Source organism: Sitophilus oryzae, unplaced genomic scaffold, assembly GCF_002938485.1.
Source record: "Sitophilus oryzae breed Bouriz unplaced genomic scaffold, Soryzae_2.0 scaffold_847_pilon_pilon, whole genome shotgun sequence".
NCBI lineage: Eukaryota > Metazoa > Arthropoda > Insecta > Coleoptera > Curculionidae > Sitophilus > Sitophilus oryzae.
In genome coordinates, this window is record NW_022147469.1 from 1,902,965 (window position 1) to 1,919,986 (window position 17,022).

The window sequence follows — 17,022 nt, forward strand, 5'->3', positions numbered from 1 at the left end:
AAATGCTTTATTTCAGCATATATTACATGGAATAAAATTTTATTTACTTTACCTTATAAAAAGCAATTATTTTAAACATATCACGTGGAAATTCTAAGCAATTTAAAATTTCTTGTATCAATTAAAACAATAACAAATACTGAATTCACTCTATGCAATATAGAATTATAATAAATGATATATTAAGATATTTTGTATTAACTACAAAACACTGTTAATTTTTCGTCACTTTTTAGATCAAGAAACCTATGAAATTAATTGATAAATTTTGATTATATTTTGTTTTATTTTTCTGATACAGGGTAAACATTCTGAAAATGTAACGTAGTTTCTTTTGTTCTTATTGACATCTCTGTTAGTTGTTGTATACTACTTTAAATTAACTTTTGGTACAACGCACCTATAGTTTGTTCAAAACCAAGGTGCACGCAACGGAAACATATATGTCAACAGCGTTTGGTACACCTTGGCGTTGAATTAACTGTATATATTTAAATAAGTTTTTATACTTTAGTCTTATAGGTTTTATATAATTTGTATCTATTGATATGTTAGTGCACGTTTAGCTTATATCTCTTAATGCACCATTATATCATTGTAATTATCATAATAATTTATCGATATTGTGTGTTTTATATTAAAAAGATGGGAATTTTAGGTATTCTTTTTTAATATAGGTTATAGCTAATTTAAAAATAATGTGAATTCTTGGTCTAAATATGTATTCATTTTTCACTTCTTTTTATACTAACCGCAATAAAAGTAGGGTTCTAAATGGTCCATTGTAAAATTCACATTGTTATATAGAAATGACAGAACTATGTATATGAAATCCTAATTTGTACAGGTAGTCTAATTTGTGTGTTAATAAATCGCTTTTGACTTAAAGTTGTCTAGTTTTTATTTGAAGTCCATTTCCAAATAAGTTGCTTGGATACAATATTATATCATACTAGCGTGTACCCGCGACTTCGTTCGCGTCGAATTAATCATTTGTAATGGTGATGATAAAGCAAAGCAAGAATTTCCATTAACATACAAACTGAATATATTTTTCTCACATTTATATCAGCATGAGAAAAAACAATATGGCGATATTATTATACAGGGTGAGTTTCCTACGTTGTTCTCTATGGGTATTTCGGAAACTACTGGAGATAGAGAGTAGGTTAAATGGGGAAAGAATTGCAGTTTTGTGGGGTCATAAATATGCGCCTTTCAGATATTTGAAAAACTTCATGGCTTACTAGATATTTCGAAAAAAACAAATTTCGGCTATTTTAAAAATTGTCCCTAATTCCATTATAAGCTATTTTAGACAAAAAGTTTTCAGATGAAACTTGTAGATAATCACATCCTTAATGAGACTGTGTTCTCCGTTTTTTTCTAAAGCCTGTCATTTTTGACATATGACATAAACATATGTTTTTTTAAATGGAAACCATAGTTGGACATGACTTCATAAAAAGCGCCATTTTTTAAGCTTTTTAGTGATATAAGCTATAATATCTTTTTTTCGAAAAATTACTGAGTTATAGCCAATTCTTATCATTTTTAAACAATTTCACTTAGTTAGCCATGGAAACAAGTTCAATCGCCGTTGCTCTCAGAAATGTGAAGCTCTCATATCCAAACTTAGTAAACTAAAATAAAGAAAAATTGTAAATATGAATTTTTCAAATGAAGAAAAGCGTGTAGATCTCGCACATCAATAGAGTGGTTCCAACATGACTTTCATTATGACACACCACCCCCATCATGAAAGAAATATTTAAAAATTATTTAAATCATAATTATATTATTATACAAACGCAGGGATAGGAAGAGGTGGACTAATTGCATCACCTGACCTATCCATTTTAGAATTTTTTATGCGGTATAGTTAACAATACGGTTTACAAAAGAACTTATGAATTAATAGAGGCACTTGAAGTGGCGGTACGAGAAAAGTTTAATTAAGTCGACCGGTCCTTCTGCGAGAATAGGTATAGTAATTCAGTTTTAAAAAGATGCAATTCAAAACAGTGGCGGATTTTTTGAACATTTTCAAAAATAACTTAAAGTGTATGTAGTGATATTACTTTTTTAAGTTTAAGTTTGTGTAATGTAAATTGTAAAGAACCGTTTAGTAATATATTCTGACTTTTTATAAGTTATAAATAATCATCACAGAATAAGAATACCATGCAATCTATATAAGTGAAATTAGTCAAGAAAGATAAGAATTGGCTATAACAAAATTGTATTTTTCTAACATGTCTTGAAAACCGTTCTCTAAAAAACGTAACATTCACCGGTCAACGTATCCTCGAAAATGTATGGTCAAGAAACGTTGAACCTATAATCCTACATACGCTTTTCTTTATTTGAAAAATTCATATTTACAATTTTTGTTTATTTTAATTTACAAAGTTTGGATGTGACAGCTTCACATTTATGAGAGCAAAGTCGATTAAACTTTTTTCCATGGCTAACTAAGTGAAATTGTTTAAAAATGATAAGAATTGGCTATAACTCAGTAATTTTTCGAAGAAAACATATTCTAGCTTATATCCCGCCCCGAGCCCCGTCTTCTAGGGGGCCTCCGAATCTTAATAATTTTTTATTCAACTGGCAAACAAGGCCAATATGTGTTCAGTAGTTATAAAGCAGTTTGTAGGTAGAGTATGCAAACCATACGTACCTATACGCCAACTATAAACAGTACAAATGAAAGCAGATATTTACTTAATTATCAATTATCAGGCCCCAGTAATTGTCAATGGCATTTTCTATTTAGGAAATTAAATCTAGGGGTAATTTTCTTTGTTTAAAATATCGAATAGATATTATTTTTTATATATTTTGAGACTGAATTTATTTATTTTAGCTTTTAAGTTCTTTTTCAATGGTTTCATTATTTATTTTTGCTGAATAAACATTTTAAATTACAACCAATGCACAGCATAACTTGTATTCTAGCTTCATTACTGATGATGAGCAGTGAAGTCTTTAGTATAAGGGGGCGACGGGCCTGAGACAACGAAGGGGCCCCTTGGATCTTGGAGGACTCCCTGGAAGCATTTTTAAGAAAAAAACATTTAAAATTTTTGGACGAAAAAAACTACCTGTCCAAAAAATTTGTACAGCCTAAAAGACAAATTTAGTGATTATCACAGCCCCTGTAACATAAAGAAAAGACATGTGGCTATCTATTTCAAAAATTAAATTGTTCAAGTGTCATATAATAATGGTGGTAGCTGTCATGGAATTGAGCGATTAAAAAATTATCATAATTTTTTTTTTCAAATGGAAACCCACTTTTTTATTTCACTAGTGAAAAGGTTTTCCAATTCGTTACGTTTTAACTAGACATATTCCTATACCTAAAATAAATCGTTTTTAAGTTATTTAAGATTTAGTTTGAAAAGGTATATTTTTCTTGATTTTATCTAGTTCTTTTGACATTAAGTGTCAAACAGTCAGACAATTTATTTCCATCTGTCAGAAAATGAATTATTTGAATTTTCTATACTGCTGCTTAAAAGTTTAAAAAGTTTGTTTATATAATTATACCTTGTATTTTCGTTCTTTGGTGATATCTAATAGTTGATATATGATCGAAAAAAAACAGCGCAAATTTAGCTTGGAAATGATGATCGATAATATACTGTCATAGGCTACTGGTTAAAATCAAGAAAAATATACGCTTTAAAGTTAAATCTTAAATACCTTAAAAACGATTTATTTTAGGTACAGGAACATGTATAGTCAAAAAGTAACAAATTTTAAAAACGAAAGTAACGAAAGCCTTTTCACGAGTGAAATAAAAAAAGTGGATTTCCATTTGAAAAAAAAAATGATTTATGATAATTTTTTAATCGATCAATTCCATGACAGTTGCGGCCATTATTATATGACATTCGGACAATTTAATTTTTGACATAGATAGCCACATGTCTTCTCTTTATGGTACAGTGGCTGTGGCAATCATTAAATTTGACGTTTAGGCTATATACATATATATTTTTGAAAGGCAGTTTTTTTCCTCCAAAAATTATAAATATTTTTTTTTTCTCAAAAACGGTTAACGTTAGGTATAGAGTGTTTAATATCAAAATTCATAAAATTTTACAGAGAACTTAAGTTTGTAATAAAAAATTTTGTCACCCATTTAAAATAAGAAAGTTGCTGTCAACTTCCGGTACTTCCAAAAGTGCCGCCATATTGAAAATATTTTTAATCGATAGATCTCATTGTGAAACAATGATATGCACAAAATCTTGTATCTAGATATTGTAGTTCTCTAGAAACTTCTAACGCAGCCTGGGCCACTCTGTATAAATACTTGAATTTTGTCAACCATTATATATACCTCATTCAATTTTTACAAAATGTGCATTAGAAGTATATCATTATCTAAACCGACCGGGGGCCACATTTAGCTTCGCCGCCCCCGGCCCCCGACAGGCTTAGTCCACCACTGGGTATCACCCCTTAACAGTTTTGTATTGTGGTGCGTGAATTTCACAATCATATTGTTTGGCTGGAAATGGGGAATTATGTAAACATTTTATTAATTAGTATAATTTAATAAATTTCCTTTAGTCAAAAATATTTCTTTAATTTGTTAAATTATTGTGGATGTATGTGGTATGAGCGAGGTCTGCGAGTGATCGAGTAATAAACAGCAAACAAAGTCGTACACCGCGAATACTATTCTCAGTTCAACTAATTCTTTTGTAGATAATTATTCCAATACAGAAAAAAAAATAACCACTTTTTTCAAATCACAGAAATTCTTGCAAACAAAAATATTTGATATCGAATTTGACAATGAAAAATCATATTTTTACTGGCATTTTATTTGTAGCTTTATCTGGGCCGTATTTTTGAATTTTTAGTAATTTGAAGGTAGATTTTTGCAAATAACTTTTAAATGCTTATTCCAAATAAAACTAAATCTTAGACGACAGTACAACTTTAACGCCTCTTCAAAAAAGTCTAATACAATTTTTGCATAAAATCTTCTGGAGAGATAATATTTCATCTTTTCAAAATTTACATGGAATTTCCTATGTCCCGCGTTTGGATACACCACACGGTACAATTAAGGTCACACCACACCGTTTACATTTTACATATTAAAATAACACTGCGATGAGGCTGAAATGATAGGCAAATATTAGTCAATAAAAACAGACAGGAGCAAAAAATAAAATAAAAAATCAAAACACAAATAAAATAAACTTAAGTAATAGGATTTGGGTGCGAATCATAGAGACTGAAACCTCTCGGTCTATTATTTCTTTTTGCTTCTTTTGGATTTATAAACCAGGTCTCTTTGGGATTAATAAATAAAGGGTAAAAAAAAGTAAACCGTTATTTTTAATTTAGATTACACGGGCTAATAGACCCAAATATATTTCTAGTCTCACCTGACTGATGAATAGAGAGAAGGAGTAGTAAGTATCCGTCAAATGCAGTGACAATTTGAGCATGTCTCAGCGTTATCACAGATTCCTCTGATGAGATATGGTAAATAGGTGCGATAACAAAAACAATACATTACATCGAGAATTAAAACACCAAGAAGCTAAAAAGCACAACGAGAGTTAAAAAACAGCAAGAAGCAACATTTTAACTATTCCTAAAACTTAAATCTAGACAGATTGCCACTACCTCAAGACTTCTTTCTACTCCCTCTTCCTACTCGGTTCAGCCACAGACGTTCAAAATATAGCTGAACTTACTAGCCTATGGGGTTCGAATGAACCACGGATGAATGTTAGTTCAACTTATTTACTCTAAAGATGTCAATATTCATCAGTAAGATATTAAGGCTAGTACAACAAAACAGCCAAATGGTTTAGAAAGAAAATAACAGTTACTTGAATATTGTTCATGTTGAAGAAAAGAAAAACATTGACTCCCTTTTATTCGGGATATAGTAGGAAAAGACCACAGGATCTTTCGCCGAACGACTTCTTCTTGTGGAGCACACTCAAAAAACGTTTTTATGGGTATATTAAATACAGAAATTTAAACAGACTGAAAACGACACCCCTATACTAATGCTAAAGATTCTCCCCTTAACAGTTTAGTTTTGTGAGGCGTGAGTTTCACAATCATATTGTTTGGCTGTGAATGGGAAATTATATAAACATTTTATTAATTAGTATAATTTAGTAAAGTTCCTTTAGTTACAAATATTTCTTTAATTTGTTAAATTATTGTGAATGTATGCGGTATGAGCGAGGCCTCCGCGAATATATTGTCAGTTCAACTAATTCTTTTGTAGATGATCATTCCAATTCAGAAAAAATAACCACTTTTTCAAACCAAAGAAATTCTTGAAAACAAAAAATATGTGATATCGAATTTGACAATGAAAAATCATATTTTTACTGGCATTTTATTTGTAGCTTTATCTGGGCCGTATTTTTGAATTTTAAGTAATTTGAAGGTAGATTTTTGCAAATAACTTTTAAACGCTTATTCCAAATAAAACTAAATCTTAGACGACAGCACAACTTTAACGCCTCTTCAAAAAAGTCTAATACAATTTTTGCATAAAATCTTCTGGAGAGATAATATTTCACCTTTTCAAAATTTACATGGAATTTCCTATGTCCCGCGTTTGGATACACCACACGGTACAATTAAGGTCACACCACACCGTTTACATTTTACATATTAAAATAACACTGCGATGAGGCTAAAATGATAGGCAAATATATATTAGTCAATAAAAACAGACAGGAGCAAAAAATAAAATAAAAAATCAAAACACAAATAAAATAAACTTAGGTAATAGGATTTGGGTGCGAATCATAGAGACTGAAACCTCTCGGTCTATTATTTCTTTTTGCTTCTTTTGGATTTATAAACCAGGTCTCTTTGGGATTAATAAATAAAGGTTAAAAAAAAGTAAACCGTTATTTTTAATTTAGATTACACGGGCTAATAGACCCAAATATATTTCTAGTCTCACCTGACTGATGAATAGAGAGAAGGAGTAGTAAGTATCCGTCAAATGCAGTGACAATTTGAGCACGTCTCAGCGTTATCACAGATTCCTCTGATGAGATATGGTAAATAGGTGCGATAACAAAAACAATACATTACATCGAGAATTAAAACACCAAGAAGCTAAAAAGCACATGGAGAGTTAAAAAACAGCAAGAAGCAACATTTTAACTATTCCTAAAACTTAAATCTAGACAGATTGCCACTACCTCAAGACTTCTTTCTACTCCCTCTTCCTACTCGGTTCAGCCACAGACGTTCAAAATATAGCTGAACTTACTAGCCTATGGGGTTCGAATGAATCACGGATGAATTGTTAGTTAAACTTATTTACTCTAAAGATGTCGATATTCATCAGTGAGATATTAAGGATAGTACAACAAAACAGCCAAATGGTTTAGAAAGAAAATAACAGTTAGTTGAATATTCTTCATGTTGAAGAAAAGAAAAACATTGACTCCCGTTTATTCGGGATATAGTAGGAAAAGACCACAGGATCTTTCGCCGAACGACTTCTTCCTGTGAAGCACACTCAAAAAACGTTTTTATGGGTATATTAAATACAGAAATTTAAACGGACTGAAAACGACACCTCAGTAGAATGCTAAAGATTCTCCCCTTAACAGTTTAGTTTTGTGAGGCGTGAGTTTCACAATCATATTGTTTGACTGTGAATGGGAAATTATATAAACATTTTATTAATTAGTATAATTTAGTAAAGTTCCTTTAGTTACAAATATTTCTTTAATTTGTTAAATTATTGTGAATGTATGCGGTATGAGCGAGGCCTCCGTGAATATATTGTCAGTTCAACTAATTCTTTTGTAGATGATCATTCCAATTCAGAAAAAATAACCACTTTTTCAAACCAAAGAAATTCTTGAATACAAAAAAAATGTGATATCGAATTTTACAATGAAAAATCATATTTTTACTGGCATTTTATTTGTAACTTTATCTGGGCCGTATTTTTGAATTTTTAGTAATTTGAAGGTAGATTTTTGCAAACAACTTTTAAATGGTTATTCCAAATAAAACTAAATCTTAGACGCCAGCACAACTTTAACGCCTCTTCAAAAAAGTCTAATACAATTTTTGCATAAAATCTTCTGGAGAGATAATATTTCATCTTTTCAACATTTACATGGAATTTCCTATGTCCCGCGTTTGGATACACCACACGGCACAATTAAGGTCACACCACACCATTTACATTTTACATATTAAAATAACACTGCGATGAGGCTGAAATGATTAGTCAATAAAAACAGACAGGAGCAAAAAATAAAATAAAAAATCAAAACACAAATAAAATAAACTTAAGTAATAGGATTTGGGTGCGAATCATAGAGACTGAAACCTCTCGGTCTATTATTTCTTTTTGCTTCTTTTGGATTTATAAACCAGGTCTCTTTGGGATTAATAAATAAAGGGTAAAAAAAGTAAACCGTTATTTTTAATTTAGATTACACGGGCTAATAGACCCAAATATATTTCTAGTCTCACCTGACTGATGAATAGAGAGAAGGAGTAGTAAGTATCCGTCAAATGCAGTGACAATTTGAGCACGTCTCAGCGTTATCACAGATTCCTCTGATGAGATATGGTAAATAGGTGCGATAACAAAAACAATACATTACATCGAGAATTAAAACACCAAGAAGCTAAAAGCACATCGAGAGTTAAAAAACAGCAAGAAGCAACATTTTAACTATTCCTAAAACTTAAATCTAGACAGATTGCCACTACCTCAAGACTTTCCCTCTTCCTACTCGGTTCAGCCAGAGTGACCACAGACGTTCAAAATATAGCTGAACTTACTAGCCTATGGGGTTCGAATGGACCACGGATGAATTGTTAGTTAAACTTATTTACTCTAAAGATGTCGATATTCATCAGTGAGATATTAAGGCTAGTACAACAAAACAGCCAAATGGTTTAGAAAGAAAATAACAGTTACTTGAATATTGTTCATGTTGAAGAAAAGAAAAACATTGAGTCCCGTTTATTCGGGATATAGTAGGAAAAGACCACAGGATCTTTCGCCGAACGACTTCTTCTTGTGGAGCACACTCAAAAAACGTTTTTATGGGTATATTAAATACAGAAATTTAAACAGACTGAAAACGACACCCCTATACTAATGCTAAAGATTCTCCCCTTAACAGTTTAGTTTTGTGAGGCGTGAGTTTCACAATCATATTGTTTGGCTGTGAATGGGAAATTATATAAACATTTTATTAATTAGTATAATTTAGTAAAGTTCCTTTAGTTACAAATATTTCTTTAATTTGTTAAATTATTGTGAATGTATGCGGTATGAGCGAGGCCTCCGCGAATATATTGTCAGTTCAACTAATTCTTTTGTAGATGATCATTCCAATTCAGAAAAAATAACCACTTTTTCAAACCAAAGAAATTCTTGAAAACAAAAAAAATGTGATATCGAATTTGACAATGAAAAATCATATTTTTACTGGCATTTTATTTGTAGCTTTATCTGGGCCGTATTTTTTAATTTTTAGTAATTTGAAGGTAGATTTTTGCAAATAAATTTTAAATGCTTATTCCAAATAAAACTAAATCTTAAACGACAACACAACTTTAACGCCTCTTCAAAAAAGTCTAATACAATTTTTGCATAAAATCTTCTGGAGAGATAATATTTCACCTTTTCAAAATCTACATGGAATTTCCTATGTCCCGCGTTTGGATACACCACACGGTACAATTGAGGTCACACCACACCGTTTACATTTTACATATTAAAATAACACTGCGATGAGGCTGAAATGATAGGCAAATATTAGTCAATAAAAAAAGACAGGAGCAAAAATAAAATAAAAAATCAAAACACAAATAAAATAAACTTAGGTAATAGGGTTTGGGTGCGAATCATAGAGACTGAAACCTCTCGGTCTATTATTTCTTTTTGCTTCTTTTGGATTTATAAACCAGGTCTCTTTGGGATTAATAAATAAAGGTTAAAAAAAAGTAAACCGTTATTTTTAATTTAGATTACACGGGCTAATAGACCCAAATATATTTCTAGTCTCACCTGACTGATGAATAGAGAGAAGGAGTAGTAAGTATCCGTCAAATGCAGTGACAATTTGAGCACGTCTCAGCGTTATCACAGATTCCTCTGATGAGATATGGTAAATAGGTGCGATAACAAAAACAATACATTACATCGAGAATTAAAACACCAAGAAGCTAAAAAGCACATCGAGAGTTAAAAAACAGCAAGAAGCAACATTTTAACTATTCCTAAAACTTAAATCTAGACAGATTGCCACTACCTCAAGACTTCTTTCTACTCCCTCTTCCTACTCGGTTCAGCCACAGACGTTCAAAATATAGCTGAACTTACTAGCCTATGGAGTTCGAATGAACCACGGATGAATTGTTAGTTAAATTTATTTACTCTAAAGATGTCGATATTCATCAGTGAGATATTAAGACTAGTACAACAAAACAGCCAAATGGTTTAGAAAGAAAATAACAGTTACTTGAATATTGTTCATGTTGAAGAAAAGAAAAACATTGACTCCCGTTTATTCGGGATATAGTAGGAAAAGACCACAGGATCTTTCGCCGAACGACTTCTTCTTGTGGAGCACACTCAAAAAACGTTTTTATGGGTATATTAAATACAGAAATTTAAACAGACTGAAAACGACACCTCTATACTAATGCTAAAGATTCTCCCCTTAACAGTTTAGTTTTGTGAGGCGTGAGTTTCACAATCATATTGTTCATGGGCGCCGGACAGGGGGGGCAAGAGGGGGCATTTGCCTCCCCCCTGGATCACTGAAACAATAAAAATAAAAGCTATCTTCTTACATCCATCTGTAAAAAAATAATCATTATTATGAAATTTTTAGGTGTTACCTGTAAAATAATAATAAATGTGGTAATTATTGGGAAAACTGGAAATCGTCCTATTTTCACCAAAATTGGTATACACACTATTTTGAGGTCGTAGATTACGAATCTACTTTACAAACGTAAAGAAAACGTACGTAAACAAAAACAATACATTACATCGAGAATTAAAACACCAAGAAGCTAAAAAGCACATCGAGAGTTAAAAAACAGCAAGAAGCAACATTTTAACTATTCCTAAAACTTAAATCTAGACAGATTGCCACTACCTCAAGTCTTTCCCTCTTCCTACTCGGTTCAGCCAGAGTGACCACAGACGTTCAAAATATAGCTGAACTTACTAGCCTATGGGGTTCGAATGAACCACGGATGAATTGTTAGTTCAACTTATTTACTCTAAAGATGTCGATATTCATCAGTGAGATATTAAGGTTGGGACAAACAAATCAACCGAACAAGACTAATAACAAAATGATCAAAAGTGATATAGTCCAGGAGGCAGTGAATTTTTTTTTGTATTTATTTATTTTCCCAGTGGGTGAATATATAATAGTTTGTTCGGATGCTTGAAATTTAACGTATCATTTATACTAATCATCTGTAATCATAACAGTAAAATCATAAACTGTAATTAAAAGCCAGTCCTGCTGATTTACGAAATTGGCAAATGAGTCTGGCGGCATCTTGAAAATTGCAAAAATTACAAAATTTTTGCATTGCATTTTTCGCCCCGACCCATCGGAAAACACTCCTACATATACAGGGTGTCCCAGAAATAAGTGCAAGTATTTAAACTAGTAGTATAGTTCATCCCCAGAAACACGCCTATGAGGTTTTTTTCGCAAAAATTTTTTTTTGAAAAGTCGGAATTTTTGGAATTTTTTTTTGGAAATTTGTTTAGCTTTTATTAAAAAAAAAGAATTTCTTGATAATATGGCAACATAAGTAGTAGATTAAATTTACAAGAAAGAAAATTTAGAAAAGATCCAGTTGGTTCTCAAGATTTTAGCAAAAAATCATTTTTTTTGCAAATGTTCAAACCAAAATAACTCTGTTATTTTGGACTTATTTAAAAAACGATAAAGAGAAAATATGTTTCTTTTGTCGAGATCTACCACCCCTTAAAATACTTGCACTTATTTCTGGGACACCCTGTATATGAAATTCGCTTAGAATAAGATACCTAATTTTTAACTCTATGAAGATACCGAATAATTCTATCGGTGTTTGATGACTGGGAAAATAAGTAACGAAAATCTTTACTGCCTCCTGGACTAATATTAAAGTCATTGATATGGAACGCTTGTTAATTTTATTCTACCTATAGTTTATCAAATACATAGGTATGTCAACAACAAAATCCGACAAAGGTAGATAGGTCTGTGTCATTTTAATTTTATAGTAAATTATTTTTTCTACAAACGTCAGTAAAAGTGTAATTTTTAACGCATGCTGCCAGTGCCTAAAATGTGACATTATGTCACTGATGGTTAAAGTCATTTACCTAAAAGTAAGTCACGTGATTTACTTTTAACACTGAAGCGATAATTGTTACCCTAGCAACCATAAACTTCATAATTAATTTGATTTTAGAATTACATATTTATGAATTATTCATTAACGTGAAAAGTAATAATACCTTGATATATACGAGCATAAACTTGTTTGTAGAAAAAATAGTGTATGATATGTGTGCTAAAAGTGATCAAGCTTCCCTGCTCACAAAATAAAATACCACTTTTAGTACTTATATCATAAATAACTATTATTTTATAATGGTACAATTCAGGAAAGTGTGGTACAAAGTACAAAGGCATTCAGGAATTGGTACATTTAGAATTTAGAATTTTTTTAGAATTTAGAATGAGTGGGAGGGGGGTTAATCACTTCGACCTTACAGATCCATTGTGTCCCCCTTTCTTGAATCATAACTCATCATACAGTCCCAGGGCTTTGACAAAAGCCAGTATCTGGGACGGTTTTATAGAGGGTAGTTCTCCATCTCCAATATCAGTGGTACCAAAATTCATGGCACGAATGGTTGTCGTCTCGGCGCACTCAGTGATGAGGTGTACTGGTGTTTCCCCATCTTTCCCACAGAATCTGCATTCGCCGTTTCTTCTTAGTTTCAATCTACTGAGGTGTCCATTGAGGAGACAGTGTCCTGTTAAAAACCCCGTGACAATCCGAAGATTGTTCTTACTCAGAAAGATCTGTGATTTTTCTTGATCATAAGCCCTCAGAAACTTCTTCGAGTGTCTTCGAGTGTTCGCTCCTTTCCTAGCTAGATTATTTGCTTTTTCATTGCCTTCTATTCCTTGGTGAGCAGGCACCCAGTGTAGGAGGACTTTGTTTTCTTTGCCTAATTTATTCAGCTTCTCTATGCATTCTTTGACCAATTTCGAATTGATTGATACTGAGTTGATCGCCTTTAACGCTGCTTGACTATCAGATAAGATGGCTATTTCTTGTTTCCGATAGTTCCTATCTAAGATAAGTTGTACGCATCTCTCGATAGCGTAGATTTCTGCCTGTAGGATACTAGGGTAAGTGCCCATTGCTTCGGAGTAATTAGCTCTCGGCCCAAACACTCCGATCCCTCTTCCCGTATTGGTTTTGGAAGCATCAGTATACCAAGTTATGGTATGGTCTTTTAACTGCTGGGCAAGCGTTTCGCTCTTCCAATCCTTCTTATTGCTCAATACTACATTGACATGTTTGTCAAAGTTGTACGTTTGGCATATCGTCCACTGGGAGTTGCAGGAGTGGTATTTCCTTTTTTGAGGGTGTTCCAAGCCCCTGATCTGACAATTCTCCCAGTACTAATTCCGTTAGTGACCATTCTAATCATTGTCGCATTGGCATATCTACCAATGACAATGTGCAGTAGTGTTAGATCTAGAATGACCTCCATTGCTGCTGTTGGACAGGTTCTCATGGCTCCTGTGATGCAAACACATGCTAGTCTCTGGACTTTGCATAGGTTTAGCCTTGCCGTCCGTTGCTCTAGTTTTGTGTACCAGGCAACTGCTCCATAAGTAATCATGGGTCTTACTATCATGGTATACATCCAGCGCAAAATGTTAGGGGAGCAGCCCCATCTATTTCCGGCCAGTCTTCTGCATATCATGAGAGCCTTTATGGCTTTGCTGGTAGTGTTCTTAATATGCCTGTTCCACAGGAGTTTACTGTCCAGGGTTATTCCCAGGTATTTAACTTCCTGTGTTGGCAGTATTTCCTTTCCATCTAGTTGGATTCTTTTCAAGTTTTTCAGACTTCGCCTTCTGGTGAATGGCACTATCGCGGTTTTGTCTGAGTTGATACTCAGCCCGACAGTCCTACACCATCTCTCAGTGATACGGAGTCCTCTTTGGATAATATCACACAAGGTGCCTTCATGTTTCCCCCGAGCGATCATGACTATGTCATCTGCATACCCAATGCAGTGTATTCCCGCTAGAGTTAATTCATCTAGTAGTTCATCCACCACCAAGCTCCACAGCAAAGGGGAGGTTACTCCACCTTGTGGAGTTCCTTGCGTTGTTTTAACAGCTACAGTTTTGGTGCCCATCTGAGCCTCTGCTGTTCGTGTTGACAGCATTTCCCAAAACCAGCGAATAATAGTTCTGTTCACCCCTCTTGTTTCTAGAGATCGCCTGACCACCTTATGTGGTATATTGTCAAACGCCCCCGCAATATCCAAGAAGGCACAAATTGCTGTTTCTTTGCTATCCAGACTTGTCTGTATTAGCTCCGTTAATTGGTACAGAGCAGTTTCTGTGGATCTGCCCGTTCTATATGCATGCTGACTATCATGCAGTGGTTTAACCTTTAGATGATTTTCTCCAATATGGTTGTCAACTACTTTCTCCAGCGTTTTTAGTATGAACGATGTGAGACTAATAGGCCTAAATGACTTGGGATTTGGCCAGTCAGTTTTTCCTATTTTGGGTATGAAGATTACTTTTGCTCTTCTCCATGTGGTTGGTATATACCCATCGCTAGACTGCTTCTTGTAATGCTTAGTAGATGGTGAGTAGCTATTTGCTGACCCTCCTTTAGAAGGGCAGGAAAGATCCCATCCACTCCTGCTGCTTTATAGGGCTGAAAGGTGTCGATCATACATACAAAACAGGAAATTAATATTATTCAAAATTTTAGTAAGTAATGATTACTTCAAATATAATGAAAAAAAAACTGTAAAAACCCTATAAAACTAAAAAAATCTAATCGCGTTAGTTTATAAAAAAAAAAAAAAAACGTTTAGGATGTCCATTAATAAAAAAAGGTTTGTGTTATTATAAAAAGACTTGTGAACTTGACTAACATTTGTAATTGGTAAACAGGGTATACATGGTGCGTCGGGTATCTATATATCTAGACTTTCTTAGAAGTTATTTATTATAGGAACTACGCCACATTTTATTTCAAAAAGCTATTTATTTCAAAAACTATCAAGTAAATAACACCAATATTTTATATAAAAAAGGGGACAATAAAAAGTAAGGAAGCAAACGGTAACATATTATTTGGTGCTAGAATGTTGACTCATATACAGGGTGGTCCGAACTGTATTCCGGAAACTTCAACAGCATATTCTGCAGACAAAAATAAGTAAAAAAGTTCGTATAAATGTATGTCCTAAGATGCTTAGTTTTAGAGATACAGGGTATAGAAGTTTCATTTCTATTTCAATTTTTTCTAAATAATTTCTGAAATAACGACAATATTTGGATGAAAATTGGGATCTGGGAGTTTTTTGACATGAGAAATTTGATTTTGATGTCAATATGACTCCTACTAGTAGAGGGCGCCACCTACATGTGTTTTAACTGTTTTGAAGCGTAATAACTTTTTGTCCGTACCTGTATAAAACGACCGAGCGAAAGAATATATATCTCTGTGACTTTTTACGTAAAAAATATCTCTTTGTAAAAATCGCTACGAGCAACCGTCCTTAAGATATTTAGAATGGAAATAGTCAATACATGTCATTATTGACGAAAAATAAACACGTTTGAGTAGATATAGTTATTTCACTCAAATAATAAATTTGGGAAATTTTTATTTTTTTAAATTAATCATAAATATTTCGGCAAAAAATGATGGTAAAACAGTTTCTGTTGAACTTTTGGCACAAAAACATTTCAAATTTATGCTTTCAGTCTAATAACTATTTAGTCAGCATGTTTAATTTATGTCAATGATGACAGGTATTGATAATTTCGATTCCAAATATCTCAAAAATTATTACTCGTAGCGATTTTACCAAGAGACCCTTTTCACGTAAAAAACGACGTTAATGTATATTTTTTTACTCAGTAGTTTTATACAGGTACGGACGAAAAGATATTACTCTTCAAACCAGTTAAAAAATTGTAGGTGGCGCCCTCTACTAATAGGAGTCATATTGACATTAAAATCAAATTTCTCATGTCAAAAAATTCCCAGACACCAATTTTCATTCTAATATTGACGTTACTTCAGAAATTATTTGGAAAAAATCGAAATAAAAATGAAACTTCTACACCCTGTATCTCCGAAACTAAGCATTTTAGGACGTACATTTATACGAACTTTTTTACTTATTTTTATCAAAAAACTCAAAATTTAAGTGCTGGATGCAGTCTTATTTTTATCTGCAGAATATGCTGCCGAAGTTTCCAGAATACAGTTCGGACCACCATGGGCGCCGGACAGGGGGGGCAAGGGGGGGCATTTGCCCCCCCCCTGGATCACTGAAACAATAAAAATAAAAGCTATCTTCTTACATCCATCTGTAAAAAAAATAATCATTATTATGAAATTGTTAGGTGTTACCTGTAAAATAATGAAAAATGTGGTAATTGTTGGGAAAACTGGAAATCGTCCGATTTTCACCAAAATTGGTATACACACTATTTTGAGGTCGTAGATTACGAATCTATTTTTTTCTTGGCGGTCTCTTACCGTTTTTCAGAAAAACGGAAAATTATTTCAACATTGAATTTTTCTTTATTTCGGCCCTATAAAGTAATAATTTCACTATATTTTCATTATATTATAGTTTATCTAAAAGCCACACTTGATTGAGGATAGAAAAGTGTCCAACATTTTACTGAAAAACACTTTTCTTAACAAAATAGC

The 17,022-nt window shown here is 32.7% G+C and overlaps 1 long non-coding RNA gene across 1 annotated transcript; it reads right to left on the reverse strand.

Moving 5' to 3' along the window:
- Positions 1-8,495: 8,495 nt before the first annotated feature.
- On the reverse strand, positions 8,496-10,344 carry LOC115889793. The gene is made up of 2 exons (XR_004051506.1): positions 10,311-10,344; positions 8,496-8,757 (listed from the first exon to the last, which is right to left on the reverse strand). It is a non-coding gene; the product is annotated as an uncharacterized LOC115889793 (long non-coding RNA).
- Between the last annotated feature and the right edge of the window lie 6,678 nt (positions 10,345-17,022).